Source organism: Zeugodacus cucurbitae, chromosome X (assembly GCF_028554725.1).
Source record: "Zeugodacus cucurbitae isolate PBARC_wt_2022May chromosome X, idZeuCucr1.2, whole genome shotgun sequence".
NCBI classification, from domain to species: domain Eukaryota; kingdom Metazoa; phylum Arthropoda; class Insecta; order Diptera; family Tephritidae; genus Zeugodacus; species Zeugodacus cucurbitae.
This window is the reverse complement of record NC_071672.1, coordinates 24,495,560-24,519,541: the sequence shown is the minus strand read 5'-3', so window position 1 is coordinate 24,519,541 and position 23,982 is coordinate 24,495,560. Positions and strand designations below refer to the sequence as shown.

General features: G+C 30.3%; 9 pseudogenes; 7 read left to right on the top strand and 2 right to left on the bottom strand.

Annotated features, from left to right (window-relative positions):
- LOC128923013 (NADH-ubiquinone oxidoreductase chain 2-like) lies at nt 1–4,758 on the top strand (annotated as a pseudogene).
- Nucleotides 4,759–5,227: 469 nt separating this feature from the next.
- Nucleotides 5,228–7,077, top strand: LOC128923044 (cytochrome c oxidase subunit 1-like; annotated as a pseudogene).
- A 1,408-nt stretch (nt 7,078–8,485) lies between these two features.
- LOC128923048 (cytochrome c oxidase subunit 3-like) lies at nt 8,486–9,488 on the top strand (annotated as a pseudogene).
- A 1,254-nt stretch (nt 9,489–10,742) lies between these two features.
- LOC128923049 (NADH-ubiquinone oxidoreductase chain 5-like) lies at nt 10,743–11,573 on the bottom strand (annotated as a pseudogene).
- A 1,063-nt stretch (nt 11,574–12,636) lies between these two features.
- Nucleotides 12,637–13,751, bottom strand: LOC128923045 (NADH-ubiquinone oxidoreductase chain 4-like; annotated as a pseudogene).
- Nucleotides 13,752–13,952: 201 nt separating this feature from the next.
- On the top strand, nt 13,953–15,140 carry LOC128923012 (cytochrome b-like; annotated as a pseudogene).
- A 370-nt stretch (nt 15,141–15,510) lies between these two features.
- On the top strand, nt 15,511–22,812 carry LOC128923011 (NADH-ubiquinone oxidoreductase chain 2-like; annotated as a pseudogene).
- Nucleotides 19,136–22,812, top strand: LOC128923043 (cytochrome c oxidase subunit 1-like; annotated as a pseudogene).
- LOC128923047 (cytochrome c oxidase subunit 3-like) lies at nt 22,650–23,384 on the top strand (annotated as a pseudogene).
- The last annotated feature ends 598 nt before the right edge of the window (nt 23,385–23,982 follow it).

Here is a 23,982-nt window from a genome sequence, read left to right as displayed (position 1 = left end):
ATGGTTGATTATTACGAACCCTTCATGCTAATGGAGCATCATTTTTCTTTATTTGTATCTACCTACACGTTGGACGAGGTATTTATTACGGATCCTATTTATTCACACCTACTTGATTAGTAGGAGTACTAATTCTATTATTAGTAATAGCAACAGCCTTTATAGGGTATGTCTTACCTTGAGGACAAATATCATTCTGAGGGGCCACAGTTATTATTGTCTTGTCTTGTCTTGTCTTGTCATGTCTTGTCTTGTCTTGTTTTGTTTTGTCGTGTCATGTCTTGTGTTGCTTTGTCTTGTCTTGTTGTGTATTGTCATGTCTTATATTGTCTTGTCTTGTCTTGTCATGTCTTGTCTTGTGTTGCTTTGTCTTGTCTTGTCATGTCGTGTGTTGTGTTGTTTTGTCTTGTCTTGTTGTGTATTGTCATGTCTTATATTGTCTTGTCTTGTCTTGTCATGTCTTGTCTTGTCTGGTTCAGTCCTGTCGTGTGTTGTGTTGGTTTGTCTTGTCTTGTCTTGTCATGTCGTGTCTTGTCTTGTTTTCTCATGTCATGTCATGTCGTGTGCTGTGTTGTTTTGTCTTGTCTTGTCTTGTCATGTCGTGTCTTGTGTTGCTTTGTCTTGTCTTGTCATGTCGTGTGTTGTGTTGTTTTGTCTTGTCTTGTTGTGTATTGTCATGTCTTATATTGTCTTGTCTTGTCTTGTCATGTCGTGTCTTGTCTTGTCTGGTTCTGTCCTGTCGTGTGTTGTGTTGGTTTGTCTTGTCTTGTCATGTCATGTCATGTCGTGTCTTGTGTTGCTTTGTCTTGTCTTGTCATGTCGTGTGTTGTGTTGTTTTGTCTTGTCTTGTTGTGTATTGTCATGTCTTGTCTTGTCTTGTGTTGTTTTGTCGTGTCATGTCTTGTCTTGTCTTGTCCTGTCCTGTCGTGTGTTGTGTTGGTTTGTCTTGTCTTGTCATGTCATGTCATGTCGTGTCTTGTGTGGCTTTGTCTTGTCTTGTCATGTCGTGTGTTGTGTTGTTTTGGCTTGTCTTGTTGTGTATTGTCATGTCTTATATTGTCTTGTCTTGTCCTGTCTTGTCTTGTCATGTCATGTCATGTCGTGTGCTGTGTTGTTTTGTCTTGTCTTGTCTTGTCTTGTCATGTCTTGTCTTGTCTTGTCTTGTCTTGTCTTGTCTTGTCTTGTTTTGTCTTGTCTTGTATTGTCTTGTTTTCTCATGTAATGTCCTGTCGTGTGTTGTGTTGTTTTGTCTTGTCTTGTGTTGCTTTGTCGTGTCATGTCTTGTCTTGTCTTGTCCTGTACTGTCGTGTGTTCTGTTGTCTTGTCTTGTCATGTCGTGTGTTGTGTTGTTTTGTCTTGTCTTGTGTTGTTTTGTCGTGTCATGTCTTGTCTTGTCTTGTCTTGTCTTGTCCTGTCCTGCCGTGTGTTGTGTTGTTTTGTCTTGTCTTGTCATGTCATGTCATGTCGTGTCTTGTGTTGCTTTGTCTTGTCTTGTCTTGTGTTGCCTCGTCTTGTCTTGTCTTGTCTTGTCCTGTCCTGACGTGTGTTGTGTTGTTTTGTCTTGTCTTGTCTTGTCTTGTCATGTCGTGTGTTGTGTTGTTTTGTCTTGTCTTGTCTTGTCTTGTCATGTCGTGTGTTGTGTTGTTTTGTCTTGTCTTGTCTTGTCCTGTCCTGTCGTGTGTTGTGTTGTTTTGTCTTGTCTTGTCTTGTTTTGTCTTGTCTTGTCTTGTTTTATGTTGTCTTGTTTTGTCATGTAATGTCATGTCGTGTGTTGTGTTGTTTTGTCTTGTCTTGTGTTGTTTTGTCGTGTCATGTCTTGTCTTGTCTTGTCCTGTCCTGCCGTGTGTTGTGTTGTTTTGTCTTGTCTTGTCATGTCATGTCATGTCGTGTCTTGTGTTGCTTTGTCTTGTCTTGTCTTGTGTTGCCTCGTCTTGTCTTGTCTTGTCTTGTCCTGTCCTGACGTGTGTTGTGTTGTTTTGTCTTGTCTTGTCTTGTCTTGTCATGTCGTGTGTTGTGTTGTTTTGTCTTGTCTTGTTGTGTATTGTCATGTCATGTCATGTCGTGTCTTGTGTTGCTTTGTCTTGTCTTGTCTTGTCTTGTCATGTCGTGTGTTGTGTTGTTTTGTCTTGTCTTGTTGTGTATTGTCATGTCTTATATTGTCTTGTCTTGTCTTGTCTTGTCATGTCATGTCATGTCGTGTGTTGTGTTGTTTTGTCTTGTCTTGTCTTGTCTTGTCTTGTCATGTCGTGTGTTGTGTTGTTTTGTCTTGTCTTGTCTTGTTTTGTCTTGTCTTGTCTTGTTTTATGTTGTCTTGTTTTGTCATGTAATGTCATGTCGTGTGTTGTGTTGTTTTGTCTTGTCTTGTGTTGTTTTGTCGTGTCATGTCTTGTCTTGTCTTGTCTTGTCTTGTCCTGTCCTGCCGTGTGTTGTGTTGTTTTGTCTTGTCTTGTCATGTCATGTCATGTCGTGTCTTGTGTTGCTTTGTCTTGTCTTGTCTTGTGTTGCCTCGTCTTGTCTTGTCTTGTCTTGTCCTGTCCTGACGTGTGTTGTGTTGCTTTGTCTTGTCTTGTCTTGTCTTGTCATGTCGTGTGTTGTGTTGTTTTGTCTTGTCTTGTCTTGTCTTGTCATGTCGTGCGTTGTGTTGTTTTGTCTTGTCTTGTGTTGTTTTGTCGTGTCATGTCTTGTCTTGTCTTGTCCTGTCTTGTCGTGTGTTGTCTTGTCTTGTCGTGTCCTGACGTGTGTTGTGTTGTTTTGTCTTGTCTTGTTTTGTCTTGTCCTGTCTTGTCTTGTCTTGTGTTGTCTTGTGTTGTTTTGTCGTGTCATGTCTTGTCTTGTCTTGTCCTGTCCTGTCGCATGTTGTGTTGTTTTGTCTTGTCTTGTCATGTCATGTCATGTCGTGTCTTGTGTTGCTTTGTCTTGTCTTGTCATGTCGTGTGTTGTGTTGTTTTGTCTTGTCTTGTTTTGTCTTGTCTTGTCTTGTCTTGCCTTATCTTGCCTTGTCTTGTCTTGTCTGGTCTTGTCTTGTCTTGTCTTGTCTTGTCTTGTCTTGTCATGTCTTGTCTTGTTTTGTCTTGTTTTCTCATGTAATGTCATGTCGTGTGTTGTGTTGTTTTGTCTTGTCTTTTGTTGTTTTGTCGTCTCATGTCTTGTCTTGTCTTGTCTTGTCTTGTCCTGTCCTGTCGTGTGTTGTGTTGTTTTGTCTTGTCTTGTCATGTCATGTCATGTCGTGTCTTGTGTTGCTTTGTCTTGTCTTGTCTTGTCTTGTCATGTCATTCATCTATCTATTTATCTATGAGTTGTACTTTTAACTCTCGGAAATGTCTATATTGGAATTTACTGTTAACTACTAGTAAAAAATACAATTTAAATAAGTTTACTAATTTAACTTATTTAGATAAAATTAATTTAAATGTAATTATTTTATCTAACTTAATTAAAATTAACTATAGAAAAAAAAAAAAAAAAAATTAGATGAAAACAGCCTATTATAAATGAAATAAGCTGTTTTCATTGAATGAATTGCCTGACGAAAAGGGTTACCTTGATAGGGTAAATTATGTAATAATATTACATTCATTATATTTAATAGAATTAAACTATTTCTAAAAGTATCAAAAACTTTTGTGCATCATACACCAAAATATATCAATTATAAAAAGATAAGCTAATCAAGCTACTGGGTTCATACCCCATTTATAAAGGTCCTAATCCTTTTCTTTTTAATTTTTAATAATTCAGCTAAAATTATATTCTTCTTTATCTTAATTACAGGTACAATAATCACAGTATCATCTAATTCTTGATTGGGAGCTTGAATAGGTCTAGAAATTAATTTATTATCTTTTATCCCCCTAATAAATAGTAATAATTTAATATCTACAGAAGCCTCTCTTAAGTATTTCCTAACTCAAGCCTTAGCCTCAGCAGTATTATTATTTGCTATTATAATGAGATACTTAAACAATTTTCCTGTCACACAAGAAAATTCTTTATATAATGACTTAATTATTACATCATCACTATTATTAAAAAGAGGGGCAGCCCCCTTTCATTTCTGATTTCCAAATGTTATAGAAGGCTTATCGTGAATAAACGCTTTAACTTTAATAACCTGACAAAAAATTGCCCCTCTTATATTAATCTCCTACATTTCGCCAAACAATTTTATTCTTTTAGTAATCTTTACATCAACCATTGTAGGATCTTTAGGAGGATTAAATCAAACTTCCTTACGAAAGTTAATAGCCTTCTCCTCTATCAACCACCTAGGTTGAATATTAGCGGCTATGCAAACTAGTGAATCGATATGATTAATTTATTTTTCATTTTATTCATTTTTATCCTTCAGTCTAACCTTCATATTCAACAATTTTAAAATATTCCACATCAATCAATTATTCGATTCATTTTTTAGATCAAAAATTTTAAAATTTATATTATTTCTTAATCTTCTATCCTTAGGTGGACTACCCCCATTCATTGGGTTTCTACCTAAATGGTTGGTTATTCAGATATTAGTTCTAAAAAGACAATACATTTTAGTAACCATCATAACTGTAATAACTTTAATTACATTATTTTTTTATCTACGACTATGTTTTGCAGCTTTTATACTAAACTACTACGAAAATAATTGAACGGTAAATATATTCATCAACAATTTTTCTTTTAAAACTATACTTGTTTTATCTTTCATCTCTACATTTAGATTAGTACTAGTTTCCCTAGTCTACCTATTCTTGTAAATTTATAGAATAAGGCTTTAAGTTAAATAAACTAATAGCCTTCAAAGCTATAAATATAAGTATAGTCTTTTAAGCCTTAGTAAGTTTTTACTCCTTTAGAATTGCAGTCTAATGTCATTATTGACTATAAAGCCTTGATTAAAAAGAATAAATTCTTATAAATAGATTTACAGTCTATTGCCTAAACTTCAGCCATTTAATCGCGACAATGGCTATTTTCAACGAACCATAAAGATATCGGAACATTATATTTTATTTTCGGAGCTTGAGCAGGTATAGTAGGAACATCTCTTAGAATCTTAGTCCGGGCAGAACTGGGTCACCCAGGAGCTTTAATCGGAGATGATCAAATCTATAATGTCATCGTAACAGCTCATGCATTTGTTATGATTTTTTTCATAGTAATACCTATTATAATTGGAGGATTTGGAAATTGACTAGTACCCCTAATACTAGGAGCGCCAGATATAGCATTCCCTCGAATGAATAATATAAGATTTTGATTATTACCTCCCTCTCTTACATTACTTTTAGTGAGCAGTATAGTAGAAAACGGAGCTGGTACAGGTTGAACTGTTTATCCTCCCCTTTCATCAATTATCGCTCATGGTGGGGCCTCAGTTGATTTAGCTATTTTTTCTCTGCATTTAGCTGGTATTTCATCAATTTTAGGAGCCGTAAATTTCATTACTACAGTAATTAATATGCGATCAACAGGAATCACATTTGACCGGATACCTTTATTCGTTTGAGCCGTAGTATTGACAGCTCTTCTTTTACTTCTATCTCTACCTGTATTAGCCGGAGCTATTACTATACTTTTAACAGACCGGTTCCTTAGGTATAATTTACGCTATAATAGCAATTGGATTACTTGGATTTATCGTATGAGCCCATCATATATTTACAGTAGGTATAGATGTTGATACTCGAGCTTACTTCACTTCAGCTACAATAATTATTGCTGTTCCTACTGGAATTAAAATTTTCAGATGACTAGCCACTCTTCATGGAACACAATTAAATTATTCCCCAGCTATATTATGAGCTTTAGGTTTTGTATTTTTATTCACAGTTGGGGGACTAACTGGAGTAGTATTAGCCAACTCTTCTGTTGATATTATTCTTCATGACACTTACTACGTAGTAGCTCATTTCCATTATGTTTTATCAATAGGAGCAGTATTTGCTATTATAGCTGGATTTGTACACTGATATCCATTATTTACTGGATTAGTTTTAAACCCTAAGTGATTAAAAAGTCAATTTATTATTATATTTATTGGTGTAAACTTAACTTTCTTCCCTCAACACTTCTTAGGATTAGCAGGAATACCTCGACGTTACTCCGACTACCCAGATGCTTACACAACATGAAATGTAGTTTCTACAATTGGTTCATCAATTTCTTTACTAGGAATTCTTTTCTTCTTATTTATTATTTGAGAAAGATTAGTTACTCAACGTCAAGTAATTTACCCAATGCAACTTAGTTCTTCAATTGAATGACTTCAAAATACACCACCTGCTGAACATAGTTATTCAGAATTACCTCTTTTAACTAATTTCTAATATGGCAGATTAGTGCAATGGATTTAAGCTCCATATATAAAGTATTTTACTTTTATTAGAAACTAATGACAACATGAGCTGCCCTTGGCCTTCAAGATAGTGCCTCTCCTCTTATAGAACAACTTACATTTTTTCATGATCATGCTCTTATAATTTTAGTAATAATTACAACTCTTGTAGGTTATTTAATATTTATATTGTTCTTCAATACTTACACAAACCGAAACCTCCTTCACGGTCAAACCATTGAAATAATTTGAACTATTCTTCCAGCAATTGTTCTGCTATTTATTGCTTTCCCCTCTCTACGCCTACTTTACTTATTGGATGAAATTAATGAACCTTCAGTAACTTTAAAGGCTATCGGACACCAATGATACTGAAGTTACGAATATTCAGATTTCATAAATGTAGAATTTGACTCATATATAATCCCTACTAATGAATTAGCTACAGACGGATTTCGTTTATTAGACGTAGATAACCGAGTAGTTTTACCTATAAATTCACAAATTCGAATTTTAGTGACAGCCGCAGATGTAATCCACTCTTGAACAATTCCATCGTTAGGAGTAAAAGTTGATGGAACCCCGGGCCGATTAAACCAAACTAATTTTTTAATAAACCGCCCAGGTTTATTCTATGGTCAATGTTCTGAAATTTGCGGAGCTAATCACAGTTTTATACCTATTGTAATCGAAAGAATCCCTGTTAATCATTTTATTAAATGAGTTACTAACAGAGCTAACTCATAATTTATCATTAGATGACTGAAAGCAAGTACTGGTCTCTTAAACCATTTTATAGTAAATTAGCACTTACTTCTAATGAAAAAAAATTAGTTAAAATATAACATTAGTGTGTCAAACTGAAATTACTGAATTAATTAGTATTTTTTAATTCCACCAATAGCTCCTATCGGTTGATTAAGTTTATTTATTATCTTCTCAATTACTTTTATTTTGTTTAGTATAATAAATTATTATTCTGTACTTCCACAAACCCCTAAATCTCAAATCGCAAAGAAGTATTCATCTACATCCCTTAACTGAAAATGATAACAAATTTATTCTCTGTATTCGATCCCTCATCAAGCATTTTCAATTAATCATTAAATTGAATAAGAACATTCCTAGGATTATTGTTAATCCCATCAGCTTACTGATTAATACCATCACGATGACATATTTTTTGAAATTCTATTTTACTAACACTACATAAGGAATTCAAAACCTTATTAGGTCCCTCAGGTCATTCAGGTTCAACCTTCATTTTCGTTTCATTATTTTCTCTAATTCTATTTAATAATTTTATAGGTTTATTCCCTTATATCTTCACAAGTACAAGTCATTTAACATTGACCCTTACCTTGGCTCTTCCTCTATGATTATGTTTTATATTATATGGATGAATTAACCACACTCAACACATATTCGCCCATTTAGTGCCCCAAGGAACTCCAGCAGTACTAATACCATTCATGGTATGTATTGAAACTATTAGTAATATTATTCGGCCAGGAACTTTAGCTGTTCGACTTCTTCTTCTTAACTGGCGTAGAAACCGCTTACGCGGTTATAGCCGAGTCCACAACAGTGCGCCACGCATCTCTGCTTTTGGCGGTTTGGCGCCAATTGGTAATACCAAGTGAAGACAGGTCCTTCTCCACCTGGTCCTTCCACCGGAGTGGAGGTCTCCCTCTTCCTCGGCTTCCACCAGCGGGTACTGCATCGAAAACTTTCAGAGCTGGGGTACTTTCATCCATTCGAACAACATGTCCCAGCCAGCGTAGCCGCTGTCTTTTTATTCGCTGGACTATGTCTATGTCGTCGAACAACACATACAGCTCATCATTCCATCTTCTGCGGTATTCGCCGTTGCCAATGTTTAAGGGACCGTAAATCTTCCGCGAAACCTTTCTCTCGAAAACTCCTAGTGCCGTCTCATCGGATGTTGACACCGTCCACGCTTCTGCACCATAAAGTAGGACGGGAATGATGAGGGACTTGTAGAGTTTAGTTTTTGTTCGTCGAGAGAGGACTTTACTTTTCAATTGCCTACTCAGTCCATAGTAGCACCTGTTGGCAAGAGTGATTCTGCGTTGGATTTCAAGGCTGACATTATTATCGGTGTTAATGTTGGTTCCTAGGTATACGAAATTATCTACAACTAGCTGTTCGACTAGCGGCTAATATAATCGCAGGACACTTATTATTAACCCTATTGGGAAATACTGGCCCTTCGTTATCTTACATTATTGTATCCCTTTTATTAATTGGACAAATTGCTTTATTAGTACTTGAATCAGCTGTAGCTATTATTCAGTCATATGTATTTGCTGTTTTAAGTACTTTATACTCTAGTGAAGTAAATTAATGTCAACACACTCAAATCACCCATTCCATTTAGTAGATTATAGCCCATGACCTTTAACAGGAGCTATCGGAGCTATAACATCAGTATCAGGTTTAGTGAAATGATTCCACCAATACGACATTTCGCTATTTCTATTAGGAAATGTAATTACTATCCTAACAGTCTATCAATGATGACGAGACGTCTCACGAGAAGGAACATTTCAAGGATTACATACCCTACCAGTTACATTAGGCCTTCGATGAGGAATAATTTTATTTATTTTATCAGAAGTCTTATTCTTTGTATCCTTCTTTTGAGCATTTTTCCATAGCAGACTATCACCTGCCATCGAATTAGGTGCTTCATGACCCCCTGCTGGTATTCAACCATTCAATCCATTCCAAATTCCTTTGTTAAATACAGCAATTCTTTTATCATCTGGAGTTACAGTAACTTGAGCTCACCATAGATTAATAGAGGGTAATCATTCTCAAGCCACACAAGGATTATTTTTTACAGTTTTATTAGGGGTTTACTTCACTATCCTACAAGCCTATGAATACATCGAAGCACCTTTTACTATTGCAGATTCAGTTTACGGTTCTACATTCTTTATAGCAACAGGCTTCCATGGAATTCACGTATTAATTGGAACAACTTTCCTTTTAGTCTGTTTAATCCGACATTTAAATAATCATTTTTCTAAAACTCATCATTTCGGATTTGAAGCAGCCGCATGATACTGACATTTCGTTGATATTGTATGATTATTCCTCTATATCTCAATTTATTGATGAGGAGGTTAATTAATTATCTGTATAGTATATAAGAATATTTGACTTCCAATCATAAGGTCTACTAATCAGTAGTATAGATAATCTTTTCAATCATTATTATAGGGTTAATTCTAATAACAATCACCAGAATTGTAATAATTTTAGCTTCAGTACTTTCAAAAAAAGCTCTTACAGACCGAGAAAAATGTTCTCCATTTGAATGTGGGTTTGATCCAAAGTCATCTTCACGCCTACCTTTCTCACTTCGATTCTTCCTAATCACTATTATTTTTCTAATTTTCGATGTAGAAATTGCTCTTATTTTACCTATAGTTCTAATTATCTCTACTTCAGACATCTTCATATGAACAATTACCTCAATTATTTTCATTATTATTCTAATTATTGGATTATATCATGAATGAAATCAAGGAATATTAAACTGATCAAACTAAACCTAGGGTTGTAGTTAATTATAACATTTGATTTGCATTCAAAAAGTATTGATATTCTCAATCTACCTTAAACAGAATATGAAGCGATTTATTGCAATTAGTTTCGACCTAATCTTAGGTATTTAATACCCTTATTCTCTAAATGTATAAAATTAATTATTTACTAAATCTTTTTAATTGAAGCCAAAAAGAGGCTTATCACTGTTAATGATAGAATTGAGGTTATTCTCCAATTAAGGAAGTATGACGTTCAAGAAAAAGCTGCTAACTTTTATCTTTTAATGGTTAAACTCCATTTGTACTTCTGTTTATATAGTTTAGCAAAAACATTACATTTTCATTGTAAAAACAAAATTTTACTATTTTTATAAATTACTAAAACTAATTCACTATATCCAAAAATTACATAATTACCCTAACATCTTCAGTGTTATGCTCTACATTTAAGCTATTTGAATAAAATATTAAAAAGAAAGAAAACAAGAAAGTAATTCATAAAACAAATAATAAAAGATAAATCTTCAAGTTATTATTGTGTATAACAAATATATGTTGAGAATATTTCCCTAATTCGTTATATAAATTTTGACCCCCTAAAAATTCTGATCAACCCTGATCAAAAGATTTACATACTCTTCCTCCTAAAATCAAGGGATAGTTAATAATCCCATAAGTAGAGATATAAGGTATAAATCATATAGAACCAAAAAAATAACTGCTAACATAATTACTTAAAGATTTATTAAAATAAAATAAAGAAACATTTGAAATTAAATAGCCTAATACACCTCCCACAATACAAACAAACAAAGTTAACAACTTCAAATAACTAGGCAAACAAATTATATATGGTGTAGGAAAAATCAATCAACTTAACATACTACCTCCCACAATTCTCATTACTAGTAAACCTCTCATCCCACGAAGCATAATTCATCCCTCATCTCTTAACATATTTAAAGAACCACAATTTAATTCACCTGTTATTGAATAATAGACCAATCGAAAAGAATAGCAAACAGTTAAACCAGTAGAAAAAAATATAAAAAGAAAGAAAATATATTAATATAACTTAAAGAAACAATCTCAAGAATTATGTCCTTAGAATAAAACCCAGCTAAAAAAGGCATACTACACAACGCTAAATTAGCAACATTAAAACAACCAGATGTTAATGGTATATAAATACCAAGTCCTCCTATCAAACGAATATCTTGAGAATTATTCATATTATGAATAATAGCTCCAGCACATATAAACAAAAGAGCCTTAAATAAAGCATGAGTTAACAGATGAAAAAAAGCTAATTTATAAAATCCTATAGATAAAATTCTTATTATTAATCCTAATTGTCTTAAAGTAGATAGGGCAATAATCTTTTTTAGGTCAAATTCAAAATTAGCCCCCAATCCAGCTATAAATATAGTCAAACCAGATAATAATAATAATAAATCCCCTAATCATGTACCTCTCAACAAAATATTAAATCGAATTAATAAATAAACCCCAGCAGTCACCAAAGTAGAAGAATGAACTAAAGCAGAAACTGGTGTAGGAGCCGCTATAGCAGCAGGTAATCAAGATGAAAATGGAATCTGAGCACTATTAGTTATAGCAGCTAATATAATCAAAGCCCCAATAATTTCCATTTCTACTCTATTTTTCATAACTTCTAAATAAAAAATATAGTTTCAACTCCCGTAATTTAACATTCAAGCAATAGCTAATAAAAATGCGACATCCCCAATCCGATTGGATAAAGCTGTTAATATGCCAGCATTATATGACTTAACATTTTGAAAATAAATAACTAAACAATAAGATACTAATCCTAACCCATCTCACCCTAATAAAATTCTAATCAAATTTGGACTAATAATTAATAACATTATAGATATAACGAATATAAGAACTAATATAATAAAACGATTAATATTTAAATCACCTCTCATATACTCCTTTCTATAATAAATAACTAAAGAAGCAATTAATAGAACAAAAGATATAAATAATAAACTTATTCAATCAAATAAAAAGGTTATTACAATTCTAGCTGAATTTAAACTTACAACTTCTCACTCCAAAAAGATAGTATAATCATTTATTAAAAATAACAAACTAGACAAAAAAAAATTGATTCTAATAGAAATTAAAACCAAAAATCTAATTCTACAAATTGATAAATATTTCACGATCTAAAATGACTAACTCATATCATTGACACCACAAATCAATATTTTAAATAAACTATTTAGATTAATTAAAGTCAAAATAAACAAATATCTCTCTTTAAAATTAATAAATTTAAAGGAAACCAATGAAGAAATAATAGCAAATATTCCCGAATCTTACCCCCTCTAAATGAATATACGCCAGAAAATACCTTACCATGATGACTATAAGCATATAAATATAATGTATATGCAGCTCTAAAAAAAGATAGTAAAGATAAAGAAATTATAGTAACTCAAGATCAACTAACAATTCTATTCAATAAAGAAATTTCACCTAATAAATTCAACGAAGGAGGGGCCGCTATGTTACAAGCTCTTAGTAAAAATCACCATAATGTTATAGAAGGTATAAAATTTAATAACCCCTTATTAATTAATAAACTTCGACTCCCTAACCGTTCATAAGTAATATTGGCTAAACAAAACAACCCTGAAGAACATAACCCATGAGCAATTATCAAAGTATAAGATCCGCAAAGACCTCAATAAGTTAAAGTTATAAGACCCCCTAATACAATACCTATATGAGCTACAGAAGAATAAGCAATAAGAGCCTTTAAATCAGTTTGACGTAAACAAACCAAACTAATCAATACCCCCCCTACTAATCTAATACTAACTCAAATATAATTATATTTAATGCCTCTCATTTGTATAAAAGAAAACACTCGTAATAACCCGTATCCTCCTAACTTCAATATAATGCCGGCTAAAATTATTGATCCTGAAACTGGAGCCTCTACATGAGCTTTAGGTAGCCATAAATGAACCAAAAATATTGGTATCTTAACTAAAAAGGCTAAAATTAAACTTAAATACAACAAATCATAATTAAATATATAATTACCCAATAAATAAAAGTTTATAGTATTTAAAGTATTATATAAATAAAAAATCCCAACCAATATAGGTAAAGAAACTAATAAAGTGTAAAATAATAAATAAACACCAGCCTGTAAACGTTCGGGTTGATATCCTCATCCTAAAATTAAAAATAAAGTAGGAATTAAACTACTTTCAAAAAATAAATAAAATATAAATAAATTTATACTTCTAAAAGTCAAAACTAAAAAAATCAATAAAATTAATACATTAAACAAAAATAATCTTTTATAATTATTATATTTATTAACAGACTCACTAGCTGTCAACATTAATGTACAAATTCAAAAACTTAATAAAATTAATCCATAAGAAATTACATCAAATCCTAAAAAATAAGAAATATTTACAAAATAATTAGTACAATAATTTAATATAATGAAAATAAAAGTAACAACAAATAATAAATTTTGTACCATTCAAAACAAACCGTTAATAAAACAAATAGGACTAATAAAAAGTATTATAAAAATTAATTTTAACATTGTAAAATATTAAATGATTGAAAATAATCATTTCCATGAGTACGAATTATAGAAACTAAAATAGAAAGACCTAAAGCACCTTCGCACACTCTAAAGGTCAAAAATATTATACTAAAAAATCTTCTATAATCTATCAAATTTAAAAAAATAAATAAAAGAAAAAATAAATTTAGTACAATATACTCTAAACTCAAAAGTATTGATAATAAATGCTTACGATTAGAGACAAAAACAAAAATCCCTATTAAAAACAAAAAACAAGGTAGCCCTCAATATAAACTTATTAACATTAGTTTTAATAGTTTAATAAAAACATTGGTCTTGTAAACCAAAAATAAGATTAAGTCTTTTAAAACTTCAAGAGAAAAGAAATTACTTTATCATTAATCCCCAAAATTAATATTTTAATTAAACTACCTCCTGATATTATACAACTATTTTTATACACATCTACATTAATTTCAAGACTTATTTTTATTCAAATAAACCATCCTTTAGCTATAGGGTTAATATTATTAATCCAAACTTTACAAATTTGTTTATTAACAGGATTAATAGCAAAAAGATTTTGATTTTCTTATATTCTATTTCTAATCTTCCTGGGAGGAATACTAGTTTTATTTATTTATGTAACCTCTCTAGCTTCAAACGAAATATTTTCTTTATCTATAAAATTAACTACTATTTGTGTAATAGCTACAGCAACTCTTATACTAATCTCCGTATTTATAGATAAATCATCAACAACATGCTTTATACAAAATCTAGAAATACAACCGTTTAACCAAATAAAAAGTATTCTTCCAGAAAACGCTCTAAATCTACATAAACTATATAACTTCCCCACAAATATAATCACCATTCTATTAATAAACTACCTTTTAGTTACTTTAATTGCTGTAGTAAAAATTACTAAATTATTTTATGGTCCTCTTCGGCCAATAAACTAATGAACAAACCTTTACGAACCCAACACCCCTTATTTAAAATTGCAAATAATGCTTTAGTAGATCTACCAGCTCCTGTAAATATTTCAGCTTGATGAAATTTCGGCTCCCTACTAGGATTATGTTTAATTATTCAAATTATAACAGGATTATTCTTAGCTATACATTATACAGCTGATATTAATTTAGCTTTCAATAGAGTAAACCACATTTGTCGTGATGTAAATTATGGTTGATTATTACGAACCCTTCATGCTAATGGAGCATCATTTTTCTTTATTTGTATCTACCTACACGTTGGACGAGGTATTTATTACGGATCCTATTTATTCACACCTACTTGATTAGTAGGAGTACTAATTCTATTTTTAGTAATAGCAACAGCCTTTATAGGGTATGTCTTACCTTGAGGACAAATATCATTCTGAGGGGCCACAGTTATTACTAACCTTTTATCAGCTATTCCATACTTAGGTATTGATTTAGTACAATGAGTATGGGGAGGATTCGCTGTTGACAACGCAACCCTTACTCGATTCTTCACCTTTCATTTTATTTTACCATTTATCGTACTAGCAATAACTTTAATTCATTTATTATTCTTACATCAAACAGGATCTAATAACCCAATTGGATTAAATTCTAATATTGATAAAATCCCCTTCCACCCATATTTCTTGTTATAACAATAATCACTACTAATGGATCAATAACTCATAAATTAATGATTTTTTATAATTAAAAGTTCATTAAATTTTAACATCACCCCAACAAAATATTCTCCATTATAAAAATAAAATAAATCCAAAAAATTTAAATAAAAAAAAATATAAAGATTTATAGGGTCTTCTCGTCTTTTAATAATATTTTAGCTTTTTGACTAAAATATAAAATTCTATTATAAATTTATATGAAACAGCTTATACCTCGTCCAACCGTTCATACCAGCCTTCAATTAAAAGACTAATGATTATGCTACCTTTGCACAGTTAGAATACTGCGGCCATTTAAAAATTTCAGTGGGCAGGTCAGACTTTAAAAATAACTCAAAAAGACATGTTTTTGTTAAACAGGCGGGTAAAAAATTTGCCGAGTTCTTTATACAAACTTATCATACAAAATTACTTAAACATTAAATATACTAATTCTATCATTATTCCTTTTTATAAATTATGAATAAAAAAATTTTTATAAATAAATTAAAATATAATAAATAATATAAATTATAAAATAATTTATAACAAACTTTATAATGATTGCTAATTCTAAGCATACATTTTATATTAAAATTATTAATTTTTAACAATTTATCTTAAAGCTTATCCCTTAAGATATTCAAATTAATAAATTTTTTAATTAAACAAATAACTAAAAAATTAAAAATTCGTAAATTAAATTTATTTCTAAAAAAACTAGATACCTTTATAAACGAATAACATTTCATTTCTAATAATTTATTTAAAATAATTTTGACACATTAACTTTCATAAATTATTAACTCTTATAAAATCGAGATTAATAAATAATTATTAATTATTTGATAAACCCTGATACACAAGGTACAATAAATAAAATTTTCTTTTAAAACAAAAATTTTTCAAAATATTTCAGTAATCTTTCACAATACTAATTAACTATTATTATTATTTTTTTTCATTAAAAATTACTAAAACATTAAATTATATAATTATTTTTAATAAATTAATTTTAAAACAAAAAAAATTAATAAACAAATATTGCTCAGTTTATATTGATTTGCACAAAAATCTTTTCAATGTAAATGAAACGCTTTACTAAATAAGCTTTAAACTGTCATTCTAGATACACCTTCCGGTACATCTATTATGTTACGACTTATCTTATCGATGTGTGCATATTCTAGAGCTAAAATCAAATTCACAATCTTTAAAATTTTACTATCAAATCCACCTTCACTAAAAATATTTCATAATTAGATCCGTTTAAATATATTTATTGTAACCCATCTCTACTCAAATATAAGCTACACCTTGATCTGATATACATTCCTATTAAAATTATAGAAAATTATTATTCTAATAAAATATTCTGATAACGACGGTATATAAACTGAAAGACAAACTTAAGTAAGGTTCATCGTGGATTATCAATTACAGGACAGGTTCCTCTGAATAGACTAAAATACCGCCAAATTTTTTAAGTTTCAAGAACATAACTACTACTACCTTAGTGTTAACAATTACATTTTAAATAATAGGGTATCTAATCCTAGTTTATATCCAAAATTTACAAGCTTCAAAATCCTACAATTTAAAAATTACTAAATTTAAAATTTCACCTAATAAATTTAATTTTATTTTAAAATCAATCATTTTAACTCACACTGAACAAATTTTATTTGCATTATTTGTGTAACCGCGGCTGCTGGCACAAATTTAGCCAATACTTTATGAAATTACTATTTCCAAGTTTCCTTGATTAATAAAGCTATTTACTGAGATTATAATTAAAATTTATTTATTATTAAAATAAATAAAAATACACGCAAAACCTTACATATAAAATAAATCAATAATAAAATTCAAAGCTAAAATAAAACTTTAATATTAATTTATTAAAAAACTATATATATATTACCTAACAAACCATATTAAACCTTAATAACTAACTTAAAGTACAACTTTAATAAAGTAAAAATATACAAAAATAAAATAACTTAGTACTTCGGTCTGCATCAGTCATTACCCCCTAAGTAATTAACCGTTTTTCATTGTAAAAAATTAGATGAAAACAGCCTATTATAAAAAATCTCGTTTTCATTAAATTCAACTGGTAATAATTAATTGTTTATTATTAATTTAATAATAAAATATAACTATTACTTAATAACATAAAAAAATAAATTAATAATTGAAATAATAATTAAATAAGATAACAAAAAATTATCATATCTGTATAAAAAGATTTAGTAAATAATTAATTTTATACAAATTTTTTTTTTTTTTTTTTTTAAATTATAAAATTTATAAAATATTAAAATTTAAAATAGATTTTCATTCAAAAATTTATTTTTATATAGTCTTAAAAATTTTAAAATATTAGTGAAAGATAAATTAACGATATACCAGTTAAGATTAATAAATATCTATATGTATATAAATGTATATATATATATATATAAATGTATATATATGTATATATATATATATATATATATATTTGGCGTAGGAACCGCTTTAAGCGATTATAGCCGAATATATATATATATATATAAATATTTAATTAATTAATATATGCCTATTAATTATGTCAAAAAAACCCTAGAATTCAGAGATCTATAACAATTAGATCAATTGATTAGTAGATAAAATCATATGTAGTTAGACATTTGTAACTATAAATAAATAATAAAAATAACTCTTTGTTATTCATCTATCTATTTATCTATGAGTTGTACTTTTAACTCTGTTTTAAATTAGATGAAAACAGCCTATTATAAATGAAATAAGCTGTTTTCATTGAATGAATTGCCTGACGAAAAGGGTTACCTTGATAGGGTAAATTATGTAATAATATTACATTCATTATATTTAATAGAATTAAACTATTTCTAAAAGTATCAAAAACTTTTGTGCATCATACACCAAAATATATCAATTATAAAAAGATAAGCTAATCAAGCTACTGGGTTCATACCCCATTTATAAAGGTCCTAATCCTTTTCTTTTTAATTTTTATTAATTCAGCTAAAATTATATTCTTCTTTATCTTAATTACAGGTACAATAATCACAGTATCATCTAATTCTTGATTGGGAGCTTGAATAGGTCTAGAAATTAATTTATTATCTTTTATCCCCCTAATAAATAGTAATAATTTAATATCTACAGAAGCCTCTCTTAAGTATTTCCTAACTCAAGCCTTAGCCTCAGCAGTATTATTATTTGCTATTATAATGAGATACTTAAACAATTTTCCTGTCACACAAGAAAATTCTTTATATAATGACTTAATTATTACATCATCACTATTATTAAAAAGAGGGGCAGCCCCCTTTCATTTCTGATTTCCAAATGTTATAGAAGGCTTATCGTGAATAAACGCTTTAACTTTAATAACCTGACAAAAAATTGCCCCTCTTATATTAATCTCCTACATTTCGCCAAACAATTTTATTCTTTTAGTAATCTTTACATCAACCATTGTAGGATCTTTAGGAGGATTAAATCAAACTTCCTTACGAAAGTTAATAGCCTTCTCCTCTATCAACAACCTAGGTTGAATATTAGCGGCTATGCAAACTAGTGAATCGATATGATTAATTTATTTTTCATTTTATTCATTTTTATCCTTCAGTCTAACCTTCATATTCAACAATTTTAAAATATTCCACATCAATCAACTATTCGATTCATTTTTTAGATCAAAAATTTTAAAATTTATATTATTTCTTAATCTTCTATCCTTAGGTGGACTACCCCCATTCATTGGGTTTCTACCTAAATGGTTGGTTATTCAGATATTAGTTCTAAAAAGACAATACATTTTAGTAACCATCATAACTGTAATAACTTTAATTACATTATTTTTTTATCTACGACTATGTTTTGCAGCTTTTATACAAAACTACTACGAAAATAATTGAACGGTAAATATATTCATCAACAATTTTTCTTTTAAAACTATACTTGTTTTATCTTTCATCTCTACATTTAGATTAGTACTAGTTTCCCTAGTCTACCTATTCTTGTAAATTTATAGAATAAGGCTTTAAGTTAAATAAACTAATAGCCTTCAAAGCTATAAATATAAGTATAGTCTTTTAAGCCTTAGTAAGTTTTTACTCCTTTAGAATTGCAGTCTAATGTCATTATTGACTATAAAGCCTTGATTAAAAAGAATAAATTCTTATAAATAGATTTACAGTCTATTGCCTAAACTTCAGCCATTTAATCGCGACAATGGCTATTTTCAACGAACCATAAAGATATCGGAACATTATATTTTATTTTCGGAGCTTGAGCAGGTATAGTAGGAACATCTCTTAGAATCTTAGTCCGGGCAGAACTGGGTCACCCAGGAGCTTTAATCGGAGATGATCAAATCTATAATGTCATCGTAACAGCTCATGCATTTGTTATGATTTTTTTCATAGTAATACCTATTATAATTGGAGGATTTGGAAATTGACTAGTACCCCTAATACTAGGAGCGCCAGATATAGCATTCCCTCGAATGAATAATATAAGATTTTGATTATTACCTCCCTCTCTTACATTACTTTTAGTGAGCAGTATAGTAGAAAACGGAGCTGGTACAGGTTGAACTGTTTATCCTCCCCTTTCATCAATTATCGCTCATGGTGGGGCCTCAGTTGATTTAGCTATTTTTTCTCTGCATTTAGCTGGTATTTCATCAATTTTAGGAGCCGTAAATTTCATTACTACAGTAATTAATATGCGATCAACAGGAATCACATTTGACCGGATACCTTTATTCGTTTGAGCCGTAGTATTGACAGCTCTTCTTTTACTTCTATCTCTACCTGTATTAGCCGGAGCTATTACTATACTTTTAACAGACCGAAACTTAAACACCTCTTTCTTCGACCCAGCTGGTGGTGGAGACCCTATTTTATACCAACATTTGTTTTGATTCTTTGGACACCCTGAAGTTTATATTTTAATTTTACCAGGATTCGGTATAATTTCTCATATTATTAGACAAGAATCGGGTAAAAGGGAAACATTTGGTTCCTTAGGTATAATTTACGCTATAATAGCAATTGGATTACTTGGATTTATCGTATGAGCCCATCATATATTTACAGTAGGTATAGATGTTGATACTCGAGCTTACTTCACTTCAGCTACAATAATTATTGCTGTTCCTACTGGAATTAAAATTTTCAGATGACTAGCCACTCTTCATGGAACACAATTAAATTAATCCCCAGCTATATTATGAGCTTTAGGTTTTGTATTTTTATTCACAGTTGGGGGACTAACTGGAGTAGTATTAGCCAACTCTTCTGTTGATATTATTCTTCATGACACTTACTACGTAGTAGCTCATTTCCATTATGTTTTATCAATAGGAGCAGTATTTGCTATTATAGCTGGATTTGTACACTGATATCCATTATTTACTGGATTAGTTTTAAACCCTAAGTGATTAAAAAGTCAATTTATTATTATATTTATTGGTGTAAACTTAACTTTCTTCCCTCAACACTTCTTAGGATTAGCAGGAATACCTCGACGTTACTCCGACTACCCAGATGCTTACACAACATGAAATGTAGTTTCTACAATTGGTTCATCAATTTCTTTACTAGGAATTCTTTTCTTCTTATTTATTATTTGAGAAAGATTAGTTACTCAACGTCAAGTAATTTACCCAATGCAACTTAGTTCTTCAATTGAATGACTTCAAAATACACCACCTGCTGAACATAGTTATTCAGAATTACCTCTTTTAACTAATTTCTAATATGGCAGATTAGTGCAATGGATTTAAGCTCCATATATAAAGTATTTTACTTTTATTAGAAACTAATGACAACATGAGCTGCCCTTGGCCTTCAAGATAGTGCCTCTCCTCTTATAGAACAACTTACATTTTTTCATGATCATGCTCTTATAATTTTAGTAATAATTACAACTCTTGTAGGTTATTTAATATTTATATTGTTCTTCAATACTTACACAAACCGAAACCTCCTTCACGGTCAAACCATTGAAATAATTTGAACTATTCTTCCAGCAATTGTTCTGCTATTTATTGCTTTCCCCTCTCTACGCCTACTTTACTTATTGGATGAAATTAATGAACCTTCAGTAACTTTAAAGGCTATCGGACACCAATGATACTGAAGTTACGAATATTCAGATTTCATAAATGTAGAATTTGACTCATATATAATCCCTTCTAATGAATTAGCTACAGACGGATTTCGTTTATTAGACGTAGATAACCGAGTAGTTTTACCTATAAATTCACAAATTCGAATTTTAGTGACAGCCGCAGATGTAATCCACTCTTGAACAATTCCATCGTTAGGAGTAAAAGTTGATGGAACCCCGGGCCGATTAAACCAAACTAATTTTTTAATAAACCGCCCAGGTTTATTCTATGGTCAATGTTCTGAAATTTGCGGAGCTAATCACAGTTTTATACCTATTGTAATCGAAAGAATCCCTGTTAATCATTTTATTAAATGAGTTACTAACAGAGCTAACTCATAATTTATCATTAGATGACTGAAAGCAAGTACTGGTCTCTTAAACCATTTTATAGTAAATTAGCACTTACTTCTAATGAAAAAAAATTAGTTAAAATATAACATTAGTGTGTCAAACTGAAATTACTGAATTAATTAGTATTTTTTAATTCCACAAATAGCTCCTATCGGTTGATTAAGTTTATTTATTATCTTCTCAATTACTTTTATTTTGTTTAGTATAATAAATTATTATTCTGTACTTCCACTAAATCTCAAATCTCAAAGAAGTATTCATCTACATCCCTTAACTGAAAATGATAACAAATTTATTCTCTGTATTCGATCCCTCATCAAGCGTTTTCAATTTATCATTAAATTGAATAAGAACATTCCTAGGGTTATTGTTAATCCCATCAGCTTACTGATTAATACCATCACGATGACATATTTTTTGAAATTCTATTTTACTAACACTACACAAGGAATTCAAAACCTTATTAGGTCCCTCAGGTCATTCAGGTTCAACCTTCATTTTCGTTTCATTATTTTCTCTAATTCTATTTAATAATTTTATAGGTTTATTCCCTTATATCTTCACAAGTACAAGTCATTTAACATTGACCCTTACCTTGGCTCTTCCTCTATGATTATGTTTTATATTATATGGATGAATTAACCACACTCAACACATATTCGCCCATTTAGTGCCCCAAGGAACTCCAGCAGTACTAATACCATTCATGGTATGTATTGAAACTATTAGTAATATTATTCGGCCAGGAACTTTAGCTGTTCGACTAGCGGCTAATATAATCGCAGGACACTTATTATTAACCCTATTGGGAAATACTGGCCCTTCGTTATCTTACATTATTGTATCCCTTTTATTAATTGGACAAATTGCTTTATTAGTACTTGAATCAGCTGTAGCTATTATTCAGTCATATGTATTTGCTGTTTTAAGTACTTTATACTCTAGTGAAGTAAATTAATGTCAACACACTCAAATCACCCATTCCATTTAGTAGATTATAGCCCATGACCTTTAACAGGAGCTATCGGAGCTATAACATCAGTATCAGGTTTAGTTAAATGATTCCACCAATACGACATTTCGCTATTTCTATTAGGAAATGTAATTACTATCCTAACAGTCTATCAATGATGACGAGACGTCTCACGAGAAGGAACATTTCAAGGATTACATACCCTACCAGTTACATTAGGCCTTCGATGAGGAATAATTTTATTTATTTTATCAGAAGTCTTATTCTTTGTATCCTTCTTTTGAGCATTTTTCCATAGCAGACTATCACCTGCCATCGAATTAGGTGCTTCATGACCCCCTGCTGGTATTCAACCATTCAATCCATTCCAAATTCCTTTGTTAAATACAGCAATTCTTTTATCATCTGGAGTTACAGTAACTTGAGCTCACCATAGATTAATAGAGGGTAATCATTCTCAAGCCACACAAGGATTATTTTTTACAGTTTTATTAGGGGTTTACTTCACTATCATACAAGCCTATGAATACATCGAAGCACCTTTTTACTATTGCAGATTCAGTTTACGGTTCTACATTCTTTATAGCAACAGGCTTCCATGGAATTCACGTATTAATTGGACCAACTTTCCTTTTAGTCTGTTTAATCCGACATTTAAATAATCATTTTTCTAAAACTCATCATTTCGGATTTGAAGCAGCCGCATGATACTGACATTTCGTTGATATTGTATTTTAATTTATTGATGAGGAGGTTAATTAATTATCTGTATAGTATATAAGTATATTTGACTTCCAATCATAAGGTCTACTAATCAGTAGTATAGATAATCTTTTCAATCATTATTATAGGGTTAATTCTAATAACAATCACCAGAATTGTAATAATTTTAGCTTCAGTACTTTCAAAAAAAGCTCTTACAGACCGAGAAAAATGTTCTCCATTTGAATGTGGGTTTGATCCAAAGTCATCTTCACGCCTACCTTTCTCACTTCGATTCTTCCTAATCACTATTATTTTTCTAATTTTCGATGTAGAAATTGCTCTTATTTTACCTATAGTTCTAATTATCTCTACTTCAGACATCTTCATATGAACAATTACCTCAATTATTTTCATTATTATTCTAATTATTGGATTATATCATGAATGAAATCAAGGAATATTAAACTGATCAAACTAAACCTAGGGTTGTAGTTAATTATAACATTTGATTTGCATTCAAAAAGTATTGATATTCTCAATCTACCTTAAACAGAATATGAAGCGATTTATTGCAATTAGTTTCGACCTAATCTTAGGTATTTAATACCCTTA